Raw genomic sequence first — 14,537 nt, forward strand, 5'->3', positions numbered from 1 at the left:
TATAACTTATAAGAGGGCAACTGTTCACACATGATGAAAGTTTGGTTCAACCAACTTATAAACTTTTACCCTAGAGGTGTGATCTTGCAAACACACACACAGGTAACATTGACTACAGCGGAACTACTCATATGGCTGGAGTTACTCACATTTCTGTGTGTATGCAGGATAAAGTACTATCTTAGTCCCTTATTGTCCCTGTAGCAAAGCAAGACTCACTGGCATGGCACCTCCTGCTGGTTATCCTGGGAATTAGCTCTTTTCCAGCCCAGAGTGCCCTCTGCAGGCTGGTGTCTCACCTGCCTTAAGGCCCCCATGTCCCTCCCAGAACCTGGTGCCCCTTTTCCTCTGGGATCTGCCCCCAGCCGTAACCTGCAGTCTGGGTCTCCCCTCATAAGGGAACCCCCAACTCTCTCACCCTCCTTGCCGCTGTAGCTACTGCCAGTCATGGCCACTCATCATTGGCAAGGACATTGGACCAGCTGCCGCTTCTTATCTCTGGGCTGCTGCCTCTGCAACCCCAGTACTTGTTCTGGCCCTTTTAGCAAGGCCCACAGCCTGGGGATTTACAAGGCCAGAGCACTTCCTGCCTTTCCCCAGCCCTGCGCCCTTCCCTGAACAAACAAGCAGCCAGGTCCTTCTCAATCCAGAGCAAGAGAGAGACTAACTCAGCCCTTTTATAGGGCCAGCTGTGGCCTGATTGGGGCATGGCCACAGCTGTGGCTGCCTTCCCCAACCAGTCTAGCCTTTTTTCCAGAAGCAGAGGCAACTGCTCCGCTACAGTCTCCATTACATAAGACAAAGGTCAGGAAGTGTATTGTCTTCTAGATGGACAAACCCCTACTTCTCCCCACTATAAGCTGTAAGAAAACTGACTTTTAAAATCTAAGCAATACCCCACCACTTACAAGATACATGGTGAACTGCATGGCTCAGTTTGCTCTTTAATGCACCTCATACCCCAGCAGTGTGGGAATAGTTCAGGTTGCAATTTCTTTGGGCAGGGACCTTATCTTCATACTTGTCTCTAAATGCCTGGTGCACTGTGGGAGCTATAGAAATATTAATAATAAATAAAATGATTGTGTTTTCCATCACTGGATCACAAATCCATGTAAGAGACACAGATGTCATACATAATCCACAAATCCATGTAAGAGACATAGAAGTAACATACAATCCACAAATCCATATGAGAACAAAATGCCAGAGGGATAGTAAAACATTTTAAGTTGAACAGCTATGAGCATTATTGGCTACATTCTGTCAGGCCATTCTTTTCCCAGGAAAGACAAAGCACAGTAAGTGAGTTATACACGTAGCCACATTTCATATGCTTGTGTTTGCTGGAAACCCAAAGGCTAGGACGTGGTGATGCGTTTAGTGTAGATTTTAAAAAAATTTGACTGAAGGGCTATGTTCTGATCTCATTATGGGTACGGCCTTGCTACCATTTATGTCAAGGGCAAAACTGCCACCTACTTCAGTGGCAGTAGGATCAGCATGAAAATGTACATGTGCAACATCATTAGTTTCAATGGGAGAATAGATTAACTCTCAAGTTACTTTTCCTTTCCTTTTTTTTCAGAGAGAAGGTGGAAGAGGTATTATCTTTGATCGGACCAGCTTCTTAATCACCTCACCCACCTTGTCTTTCTAATGTCCTGGGGCCGACTGAGATACAACAACCCTGCAAACAACTTTTTTTGGGGGGGGTCATTCACCACAAGAGGGAGCACAGATTCACCTTCCTTGTGCTTTCTGTTCTACAGAGGAGCTGTTATGAGGATGCTCACCTTCTGCAATTATTTACAATGAAATCCAAAGCCAGAGCTGACAATGCCCTCATTTACACAGCAACCCACTAGTGGAGTGTGATAGGGTGCTCAGAGGGCCAGGTGGCCTAGCAGCTAGCACACCTGACTTCTGGCCCCTTGCTTCCCTGGCAGAGGGACCTGGTTCTTGACCTTAGGCTGGGAACCTTCCCTGGCCTCCACTTCCATCTGGACTTCAGCCCTTAAGGAGAGGGGCAGTGGCCCTCCCTCTCCATGGGGCCCTGGCCTGGGATCTGGTGTAAAGCAACATCGGCAGGGTCCTACCAGCAAAGAGTCCAAACCCACTGCCCTGGGCAACTTCCTACTGTCCCTTCAGTTTGGGGTGTGGCCCCGCTGGCACAAACAGGCTGTAGTGGTTTGCCTCAAATGGCACCTCCTTGTGGACCTTTGGCAGCATCCTGCAATGGCCACAGGTCCCTCTGGATGGGGCGGATGTAAAATTGGAAGGGCCTCGCCCAAAATGTCTTTATCGTCAAGCACAGTAAAAGCTTTGTTATCCGGCATGTTGGGGGCTGGGGGTGCCAGTTAATCAAAAATTCTGGTTAACTAAGAGTTATACTAACCCACGAAACACCAATTTTCAAAGAATTAGAATACAATAAAATGAATAAAGTATAAAAATAGTAGACAGGTACTTCAATCCAGTAGTAGTACTGCACTGCAGAGGGGTTGGGTTATTGAAGCACTTAGGTGTAAACAGGTAAAGTTTTCTATACAGCAGGTTATCTGATGACACTACATATCACAATGAGAAGTGCATGGCGTACATCCAGATCACTAAAAATGCACTTAGCACTAAAACTATACTGAACAGAATTTAATCTTTCTTTGAGGATTCAGAAGGCACTTCAGGATCTTGCCAGTGCCTCAGGGTCATCGTTATCAACATTAGTTATCATTGTAGAAGGTGTAGGAAATTGGGCTAGGATGACCAGCCAGCAAGTTTGAAAAATCGGGATGGGGGTGGGAGGTAATAGGAACCTATATAAGAAAAAGACCCAAAGATCGAGACTGTCCCTATAAAATCAGGACATCTGATCACCCTAGATTGGGCTGAATCTGTACTGACCCTATGACACACCCTGGAAGCTGCTTTTTTGAATAAATCACTGATATCAGCTTGCTTACTTGTCTTCTGCCTCTTTTGCATAAAAGTAGAGAGCAGAATGTGCAATTTTGTAACCTCCCAGGCAGTGTACTTGTCCTGGTTACTAGATTGAAGATTTGTATTGGGAGATACAGAAATGCCGGTTAATAGAGCTCTCTGGTTGATAAAGTGCCAGATAACACAGCTTTTACTGTGGTATAGTCCACTCACTGCTGGGTGCTCCCCAGTCTCCTCAGCAGTCTCTCTCAGTCAGGGATGCGGTTCTTCTCCCTCAGCATCTCTCTTGGCCCTCAGTCTCATAAAGAGGTGGCACTGCCTCTTCACCCGTCAGCCCTGAACTGAGCCAGGTTCTCTCCTTTTCTTCTCCCTCCAGGCCTGGCACTGGCTGCAGGTATAGTGGTTGGGGAACTCCCACAGCTGGCCTGTGTCCTCTGACTCAGACTTGGGCTTTGGCTGCAGGGCTATAAAATTACAGTGCAGCCATCTGGGCTTGGACTGGAGCACACTGACTCCCAGAAGAGCTCTGTGCCTAGAAGACTTAGGAAATTGTTCCTGAAAAGTGATAGAGAAGCACACGTTGATGGTACCTTGGTAATATGTAATTGTACTCATCTCTTTGGTCTCCATGGATTCCCTCCAGTTAAACACTTCAACTGGCCTTCAAGGTACTCAAGAGAAACAATTGCTGTATTTGATTTTTTTTTAACCATTAGTTACTATTTTAATTGCAGTACTGCAGCCCACCCAGGATTGGGCTCCCTTTGCTCTGGGTGCTGCACAAGGAGCCCCGGGCACGCACGCTGCTTATGTATCTACAGTAAAATAAACACCTACAAAGACTGGCTAAGGGGTGAAGGCAGAGTCCATCAGGACTCTGCAGTGCTGCCCAAAACCCACCCACGTTCACGTTAAGGAGCTTTCAGATTCATTGCAATGGTAAGACTTGAGACACACACAGGTGTAGATAACTAGTGTATGCGTGGGGTAGGTGGAAGGAGGAGAGATTCCTTTCAACCACCCTAAGCATGCAATGATCTTTTAGAAATATATTTCCTTATAAATAGTCCCCTAGAAGGATAGTTCCCTGAATATCCTGTTGTATAGTTATGTATGATTAAGTCCACCATGTTTGGAACAATTCCATGCTATCATTTCTCTTCTATACTCTTTTAAGGCTTTTCTTTTTAACAGCTATCATTAAATGAAAAAGATAAAACATCTCCATTCTAAGCACTTACAGAGCGTTATTGACATGGCTTTGATGTTACTGATGCAGAATGATGACTAAGGTCCCAATTCAGGAAAGCATTTAAGAAGATTGATTTCAATGGGAAAACAGAGATTCTATTCTACTCGATTCTGAGGCTTATACCACACTTACGCCCATAGTATCAAATGCTTAAAGTTAAGCACGTGCTTAAGTGCTTTGCTGGATAGGGATGGATTTATTCACATGCTTAAAGTTAAGTGCTCGTGTACTCATTTTCTTTTGGATAATTTGGTCATAATTAAGGCTAAGATTGTGTCATGGTTATTTTTAGTAAAAGTCATGGAGAGGTCACAGGCAATAAACAAAAATTCACGGAAGCTGTGATCTGTTTGTGACTTTTGTTGCTGCAGCTCCATGGTTTCCTGCACCACCTTGGTGGCTGGAAGCTATGAGGTTCCCCTCTGCCCATGGCACCTGGAAGCTATGGGGGCCCCTTCACTCGCATTGGCTGGGAGCTGCAGGGTGACTATAGTGCCCAAAGAGAAAACCGGACACCCCAGCCGCTCACCCAAGGCATCCCCCTGCCCCCACCCCATCCTGTCCCCTCAGGAGTCTGTCACCTGTCGCTGGAACCGCCTGTCGCTGGATCCCTGCCAGGGCCACGCTGGCTGCCAGCTCCAGAGTCCCACAGCCCCTGGGGGAGATGCAGAGAATGTCACAGAGACCTCTGTAAGTCACGGATTTTGTGACTTCCATGACCTCTGTGACAAACATAGCCTTATTCATCATTGGTATATATATGAAAATGAACCTCAGCATCTGATAAATGGCTATGCGCTTTAAAAAAAAAAACAAACACACTTACGAAACAAAACAAACTATGGACCAGTGAGAAATTCCATTCCTTTTGTAATTTTCCTGCTGAAATTTGAGATGCCATTCTGATTTTTAGACCCAATTTTGTTTGATATTAGATATTAAAACCAACCTTCACAAATACTGTAAGTAGAAGCCTCCAGTCACCTGCTTGTTTTAGATGGGGTTTTGTTACCCATCGGTATGAGTTTAAACTAAATCTGGACTTCAGTATATATCAGAAGTAAAGGAAAGGAAGTTATACACATGTAAAAGTGATGCCAGAGGAGGCTCGGACTCAATACCTTTATTTGCCCAGCAGAGGGAGCGTACAAATGCAACATGTATGGAAGTTTTGGGTGTGCTTCAGTTTCATTTAATTAAAGATGCATAAAGGCACAGTAATCACTCGGAAATGCAACACGCATAATGGCACAAGAATCCAATTAAATGCTACAAATCAATCCTCTTTGCAATAGCCTTTCCAACTTGTAATAAGTGTTGTAAGGTTAATTGTAATCATCTGAATATTTATTGATTATGAAAGAAAATCAGTTAGATGCTTGTAGCTGTTCAAAATACTTTTTATATTTAAATTTATCAGGTTCATACAGCAAAAAAAACGGCCTATGTTTACGAAGTATCAGGGGGTAGTCGTGTTAGTCTGTAGCCACAAAAACAATGAGACATCTGGTGGCACCTTAAAGACTAACAGATTTATTTGGGCATAAGCTTTCGTGGGTAAAATACCCACTTCTTCAGATGCATCAGATGGGTTTTTTACCCACGAAAGCTTATGCTCAAATAAATCTGTTAGTCTTTAAGGTGCCACCAGACTCCTTGTTGTTTCTATGTTTATCATTATTGTAACAATATTTAAAAGTTAATTGATATTAATATTTATAAAGCGTCCCTTAAAAGGAGAGGAAGTCTGGTCTGGTGGTTAAGGCGCTAACCTGGGACTTGGCAGAGCTCAGTTCAGTTTCCTCCTGTGCCCTGACATTTTGGGTGAGTCACAGTCACTTTGTGGCTCAGTCCCTCATCTGTAAAATGGGGCTAATCGCATATAGTGTGGTGAAGATGAAGACATTAAAAAAATTGTGAGGTACTCAGCTACTACAGTAATGCGGGTCAGATGGTCAACACTGCCAAAAAAAAAAAAAACACCTGTGACACCGAGTCTCAGAACCTGCATCAATTGACTCACTCTACGGGGCTAAAAACAACAGTGTAGACATTCCTTGGGTTGGAGCCCAGACGCTGAAAAGCAGCCAGGGGGATGGGTCTCACAGCCCAGGCTCCAGCCCGAGAACATCTGCACTGTTATTTCTAACCCTCTAGCATGAGCCCCATGAGCCTGAATCAGGTGACCAGGAGCTCTGAGACTTGCTGCCGCGGGGTTTTTTGGTGCTGTGTAGCAATACCTTAGCAGAATAAAAGCCAGTGTGTTTACCAAGCCTTCTCATTTGTGCTGTGGCCCCTATGAGGGATCAGGCCCCATTGAGCTAGGCATGTCACATCCATATTACAAAGTAACAGTCCCTTTCCCAAAAGAGTTTACAGTCTTTGGCCTCTGTCTACAATGGAACTACTCGAAGTAGTAAAGTTAAGCATGTGCATAAGTATTTGCAGGATCAGGGCCTAAGGATATAACTACCATAGAGTAGTATATGAGGTGGCCTGGTTATTTTCTGTTCTACTTATATAGAGAAACACTGGGGAGCCTCAACACCGCTGTATGGCAACTGCTGATAAATGCTGGATTTTTTTAAACACGGCCACTATGACTAGAAAATTCATTCCTAGAACAAAAAGGGTCACCTAAAAGAGAATCATATTTTCAGGGTTTATTCTGAAACAAAACAAGGCTCACCTTTAAGAGTTAAAAAAAATATTTAGAAAATAAGTAATCTTACAAATTATTGTGCATGCATCAGAAGAGCAATATTATAATAGTAATAAAACCCAGCTCTTGTATGCTGCTTTTCACCAGTAGAACTCAAAGCACTTTTCAAATGAAGTGTCATTAGCTCCATTTTACAGATGGGGAAACTGAGGCAAAGAGCAGTAATGTGACTTGTTCAAGGTCACCTAGCAGGCCAATAGCAGAACCAGGAGCAGAACCCAGATCTCCTGAGTCCCAGATCTGTGTTCTACCCACTAAGCTATTATAAAAAAGACCTTAGAACAAATTGGTGATTATATCATTGCATTACGTTTCTTTATTTGGGAGGGCATATGCACATTAGAAGAACAGCATCTTGACAGCACCCTGTACATGATGCTTTCCAGGGTTTTTCTTATACTGAAAGATTATTCTGTCTTTACCCATTAACACAGTGAAGCCAGTCTATTAAACTTATTAATATCCCAGCATAATTTCAAATGTGATAGGTTTTGTGCAGGCAAGAGTATTGAATAAACAGTAACAAATATGATCTAACTGTCCAATACTCCCCTTTCTATGTTACTGTATACATTTAAAAACTGACGAATTAATCACTTTCAGTAGCTACTAGACTATTGGTAACTTCTCACTGGACAAGAAAACATTGCCCGAAATTAGAGTATCTACTTTGCACTGGAGTAAATGATTACACGCAGTGCAGGGCAAGAGAGTCATGCCCATACGCTCACCTTGATGCGTGCATGTAACTCCCACTAACATTAATAGGAATTGCACGCATCGATCTGTCTTTATATTTCATGGTCTGTATCTCAAACACCCTAATTGCAAGAGGTTAGATGGAGAAACGAATTAAACAATCCTTTTCACTTCTTGAACCAGATTCACAAGTTGGAAGGAATTTGAAAGGCTCATTCTTTCTTGCACACATCACAAGAAGCATCATACAGTTACTCATCCCATTCTTTTGGAATATTTATAAGTTTAACAGAATTACTTGGCTGTGTTAATAAGTAAAGACAAAATTATCTCAGTTTAAGAAAACCCCTGAAAACCGTTCTCCAGAGTGGCCCATACTGCAGCTGGCATGTTTAGCAGAGCGTCAACTGAACCTTTATCCTCTGAAGAATTATTTTGTCATTGGCCAGAAGGAGTTAGAGAAAGCCACAAAAAATAAACATGTTCAGAATATAAAAATGCATGGGAAAAGTAATAGTTTGTATATACCTCAAAGCAGCAAAATAAAGATTATAACGAGTAATACTAGTTGGCACTGTATTTGCTTTCTGCTTGGAGAAGACTATATATAAAAATGTTTGCCATTCCCATGTTTATATGTCTCTCCCCCTTATATATTTGTTTTTCATTGTCATTTACAACATCATGAAAAACTCACGTCCAGGAAGAGATGCAATGTTGTAAAAACATGCAAGTGCCCTTGAGTTGAGAATCAGAAGGAACTGACTTTGGAGTATGCAGTATTAATCACACACAGGCTTTTTACATTCCTACGAGTGGGACAGAATCCTATTTAATAATATACACATTATTAAATATGTTTAATCTGTATTTAAGTGCACAAACCATGGCTCTTTGGTACAAACAAGGAATGAAGAGAGAGCTTCTAATACTGAAAGGTGTGAAAAATGAGACACAGCAGAGAATTCATTAGCCTACAGGAATTAAATGGTAAATATCTCTCCACAGACTGCTGCCACGATATTCATGTATGGTGACTTAAATAGAAATTACAATTAGTGAGGAAAGAGGTGATTAACTAATGCACAAGTTAACGGTAGTAAAACCAAAAGTTAAGCAAGAATGAGAAATAATCGCAAAAGCTGACGTTACAGGCCGAGTTAAAGACATCCTTTTCTGACATGCAAGCCGAGAATACAAGAGAAGGATCTTCTTTTAGCTTCCAGGAGTAGCTCCATTAGGTGGCAGCAGAAATAAGATGTTAGCCTCTAGGTAGATTAGCCAGTGGGCAGGGACATAGTCCCCACTTCCCAAATGCATTACACATCCAGAGTGAAAGGCCAGTTTTTGGAGGGGGGCTTTTAAGATAGGCTGACCAGAGAGCAAGTGTTAAAAATCGAGACAGGAGGTGGGGGGTAGTAGGTGCCTATGTGATAAAAAGACTCAAAAATCAGGAGTGTCCCTATAAAATCAAGACATCTGGTCACCCTATTTTAAGACTTTCCGTGCCACAAACTGCAGACGGCAGAGCAGATCACCTGAATTTCCATGAGTCTCGAAGCATCCTAAAGAAATGATGGTTTGCACACAAAGTGTCCTTGGACAAATTCTGCAAGGAATTAGGCATAATGATTTTTTTTCAGCATCATGCAAACACTTTGCTGACTGTTCCAAAATCATGTGTAAGGCACACATACACACACACCCCAAAATTAAGAGACTGGCTTTAAAATCATGACATTTCTCTGCAATAATAAATGCAGAGTTATTTTTATTTGCCTTTTGGTTTTTTAAGCCCTAGGGTTACACTCAGATCACATTTTCAAGCTTTTCTCAAAAATGATCAGAGCTAGAAAAAAAAATTTCATGAAAGCTTCTAACCTCATGACTTGAGTCCAGGCAATGGAGCTTTAAAACACCAAAAATTGCGAGATTTGTGATAAGATTGCAAGAGTTGTCAATACTACAAACAGCTATTCACATTTCACCTTGGTTACATCTACACTACAAACTATGGTCAATGCAAGTTAAGTTGGCATAATGCCACAGTTAGTATATCACTGTAGTGGGGTGGCACCCACCTCCCATAAGCACCCCTGGCCAGGGGAGTGTCCGCACTCTCTTAACCTGTGGTGACCTCTGTCAGGTGGTTTCTCAGGCAGGTTTTCAGTGACTCAGCCCTCCGTCTGAGTTATGCATACAGTCTATACGTGAAACAAAACAGACCCCTTTGAAGGTATGTAGTCCAATGTTGGGGGCTGGATGGGTAGGGAGGTGCTCAGATGAAGTTCTCCAATGACTGCAAAGGGAGGCAGGCCTGTGATTGTTGGGCCTGTAGGTCATCAAGACTCTGCAGCATTTGTGTTTGCTGCTGGAGAAGCCCCATTATATCCTGGTGCATCTCCCTCTGAGACTCCTGGGCCTTTCTCCTGTCCACTCTTTCCCTATCCATACTGTCTGCAATATTCACCCTCCGGGCCCTCTGCTCAGAGTCTGATGCAGCACTGGCTTGCAGGATCTGACTGAACATATCCTCCCATGTCCTCTTCTTTCTCCTTCTTCTCACAGTCAAGCAGGCATGGAGGGGGAACCCCTCAAGGCCGCAGCGGCGACAGCTACAGATAAAACACTCAGAGGTATCATTGTCTTCAGTCACATTAGGAAGCAAAAGTTAAGTTTCAGAATTCCCTTCCCTTCATTCCCTAAAGTTTTAAACAACACGCGCTGATTGACAATTCAGCCTTGGAGCACGTGTACACAGCACCATTCTCCAGCCCCAACCATGGTGAGCACAGTCCAGCAGAAGGTGGGAGAATGAGGAAGGAGTTATTGAGCTGCATGGAACAATACAGTTTTGGCCCCTGTTTCTGTGGGTACAGGTGCAGGGCAATGGCATGCAGCACTGGCAGTATTTTCCACAGGCAGTGGTGGTTGGAGGATTGGGCTAAAAGAAATCTGATGAGGTTCAACAAGGACAAGTGCAGAATCCTGCACTTAGGACAGAAGAAGCCCATGCACTGCTACAGGCTGGGAACCGACTAGGTAAGCAGCAGTTCTGCAGAAAAGGACCTGGGATTTACAGTAGACAAGAGGCTGGATATGAGCCAACAGTGTGGCCTTATTGCCAAGAAGGCTAACGGCATATTGGGCTGCATTAGCAGAAGCATTGCCAGCAGATCGAGGGAAGTGTTTATTCCCCTCTATTCGACACTGGTGAGGCCACACATGGAGTACTGCATCCAGTTTTGGTCCCCTCTCTACAGCAGGGATGTGGACAAATTGGAGAGAGTCCAGCAGAGGGCAATGAAAATTATTAGGGAGCTGGGGCACATGATTTATAAGAAGAGGCTGTGAGAATTGGGCTTATTTAGTGTGCAGAAGAGAAGAATAGGGGGGGATTTGATAGCAGCCTTCAACTATCTGAAGGGCAGTTCCAAAAAGGATGGAGCTCAGTTGTTCTCAGTGGTGGCAGACGACAGAACAAGGAGCAGAGGTCTCAAGTTACAGTACGGGAGGTCTTGGTTGGATATTAGGAAAACACTATTTCACTAGGAGGGTGGTGAAGCACTGGACTGGGCTATCTAGGGAGGTGGTGGAATCTCCTTCCTTAGAGGTTTTTAAGGCCCAGCTTGACAAAACCCAGGCTGGGATGATTTAGTAGGGGTTGGTCCTGCTTTGAGCAGGGGGTTGGACTAGATGACCTCCTGAGGTCTCTTCCAACCCTAATCTTCTATGATTCTATTATTTTAGCTGCCATCTCGCTCCTCAGGGTAACAAAGGCACAGAGAGCACAGCTGCTGCTGGTGTCCCGAAACCACTTGAGCCCATGTGCCGCTAACCTGTTTACTGCGTCGCAAACTGGCATAGGAAAGTACAGGGCTGGCTCCAGGCACCAGCAAAGGAAGCAGGTGCTTGGGGCAGCCAATGAGAAAGGGCAGCACGTCCGGGTCTTTGGCAGCAATTCAGCGGCAGGTCCCTTAGTCCCTCTCGAAGGACCCGCTGCCAAATTGCAGCCGAAGAATGAAGCAGCGCAGTAGAGCTGCCGCTGAAGTGCCGCCAATAGCAGGGTTTTTTTCCTCTTCGCCACTTGGGGTGGCAAAAAAGCTGGAGCCGGCCCTGGGAAAGCGTCCTATCTCAAAGGAAGAAATAAGGCTGCCATTTCTAGAAACCATCAGGACTGGATTTCAGAATACCTCTGTGAAAGTTGCGTCAAGATTTCTCAGAAGGATTCAAGGGACAGCCCTGGGTATGTAAACAAACTGCTCCACATGCCCCCTCTCCCACTAACTCTGCAGGGGAATGAAAAGCAGGTAACGACTCTGCCTCCTCTAGTACAAGTATATTAATGAAAAGTCAATACCTGTGTCGGGCTACGACGGGGTCAGGCATCATTTGTACGTTTAAACATTGTAATGGGAAATGCATTCACACACTTACCAGGGGTCTGTGTCTCGGGCTCCTAGGAGGTGTCCACCGTGTTCTGCAGGGTCTCTGCCAAGTGTGGCATGCAGCTTGTTGTAAAAGCAGCAGGTCTGTGGCTCACGCACCCGATCAGCAATTGGCCTCCCTGACCTTCTGGTATGCCTGCTGGAATTCCTTTGTTTTCACGTGGCACTGCTGCTGATCTTTGTCACACCCCTTTGTCTGCAAAACCTGTGTAATCTGCTCATAGCTGTCCAGCTGTTCCACAGCCTTTTCTCCCCACAGGCCCAAGAGATCCAATACCTCCTGTCTAGTCCAGGCAGGAGCACGTCTAGAGCATGGAGCCTGAATGGTCGGTTGGGCATTTGCACACAACAAGGGAGAGCTGCTTAGGTGTGCTTGCCAAGCTAGGCAATTATGAAAAGCCATTTCAAATATTTTGTGGAGCAGGCTTTGGGTCTCTGTGATCCCTGGGCAGTGGAGTTCACAATTGTGACCAGAGCTGTCAGTGTCAGGCATTGTGGGACAGCTGCTGGAGGACTGTTAGAGTCAACATAGGTCAGACGATATCTACACTTGCACTTCGTAGAGCACAGTATACTGCCCATGGCTCATTCAGGGCAGTGGCATTAGTGTGTCACCATCATTGGGTGCTGACGTTGGCAGCAGAGAAATTTTAATGCAGACACACGCACAACTAGGTCAACGCCAAGCAACTTACATCAGCCTAGCTTTGTAGTGTGGCCTTAGAGTGTCGGGAAAAAACATCCAGTTACCAATGCTGATACAAAGAACATTCAGTGCTGCATGATTAGGTTCTTCTGGGTCCCTCTCCCTCTGTTTCCCTTTGTAATTCTACACAGAATCCTCCTCCATTTGGCCGCCTTTTGTGAGCAATCCCCTTTAAGAACCATGTGCACAAAGACTAACAGGGTGTATGATGAGCACCACTTTATCTGTGTCTCTCAAGTGAGGCAGTATGAGACCTGCAAAGGGCAGCTGAACAGTTCTGGAACCCAGCGTGCAAACAGAACAGGATCACAGTTCAGTGCCACGAGAGGAACTCGGCTGCTCTCCCTTCCCCCGGAAGGCGTACAGTGATTGTATTGCATGTTATTTCCATTTGTGCCCTGATTAGTGCACTGATTTTTATCTCCGATGTTTGGTAATTAATACTTTATTGCACTCTTCAATATCCAACATGTTCAGCATGAGAGAGGGAAATTAGCTATATGCTATGCCATTTTTTTCTAGCAGTCAGGTGTTGCTATCAGCAAAAGACAGATATAATATTTTCTGGGGTTATTAGCTTAACCTAGAGGGCAAACATTATACAGTGCACTCTCAATTATCCAAATAGCATGGGGGACATGGATTTGCTTTGGATAGCTAAGAGCTGGGATAATCGAGATGGAATAAGCCTTTCAGCCATTCAGCAGCAGGACGCCCTCCGCCCATGGCTGGGATCTCCTCCTTCCTCCTCCTTACAGTACTGGTTGGGGGTCACTGCTCTGCCCCACTCACCCACCCTCCCCCCATGGCAGCAGGGCTGCAGAAGGCTCTCGGCAGTTGCAGGGCAGGTGACACCCAATCCCTGCAGGCACAAGGGGCAGGGCAGAGTGGATACCCTCTGGCCAGGACCCTGCTCTGCCCTGCCAGGACCACAGCCTTCCCTGCACCTTGCACCTGCAGAGATCAGGTGTCACCGGCCCTGCAGCAGCATAGGGAGCCCTCTGCAGCCACAGTGTCCTGGCCCTGGTCGCTCACACGGGGCTGCAGAGGGCTCCCTGCATTGCCACAGGAGCCACTCAGTGCCTGCAGGGTGGCCTCCATGCTGCCAGCTCATCCTCCTCCTTCTCTTTGCAGTCCTGTCTGGAGCTCTCTGCTCTATTATCAGAATTGCTTCCCTGTCCCCCCAGCAGGAGCTACATGGGGGAGAAGGAAGGGGTTCAGATAATGCAGAGGTTTGGATAAATGGGAGTTTACTGTATTATGATTTTATTACAGAAGAATTACAGGCCCAGAGCGTCATCCAGTGGAAATCAGCAAAGCTATATTGATTGTCCCAAAGTATCCAGTGCTGCAGTCCTTGCACACCAAAAATCCCTCTGACCTTTATAGGAGCTCTGGCTGCAGGGGAGCCAGGAGCTTTTGAAAAGCCCAGGACATTTATATGGGGGCAGGGCACATAACAACCAATCAGCCAACACAATCCCGCAGCCAATGGGAAAGCAGTGGACCTAGGAGAAGGGCAGCTGCCATCATGCCATGAATGCACTCTCCCACTCTTTCCCATCTCTTCCAGACACCATGTTATATTCCCTGCAGTCCATCCAAGACCCTCCCATCCCATTGACTGTGGAGGAAGAGGGAACATTGCATGCACATTTGTAATCAAATATTTGATAAGTCATTAGCTCTTTCCTTAAAATCATAATGATAACTTTTTAATTAAAGTTATTTCTACCTCACAGATAATCTCCAAGGATTTGCTTCATTAAA

This window comes from Gopherus flavomarginatus, chromosome 8 (genome assembly GCF_025201925.1).
Source record: "Gopherus flavomarginatus isolate rGopFla2 chromosome 8, rGopFla2.mat.asm, whole genome shotgun sequence".
Classification (NCBI taxonomy): Eukaryota; Metazoa; Chordata; order Testudines; family Testudinidae; genus Gopherus; species Gopherus flavomarginatus.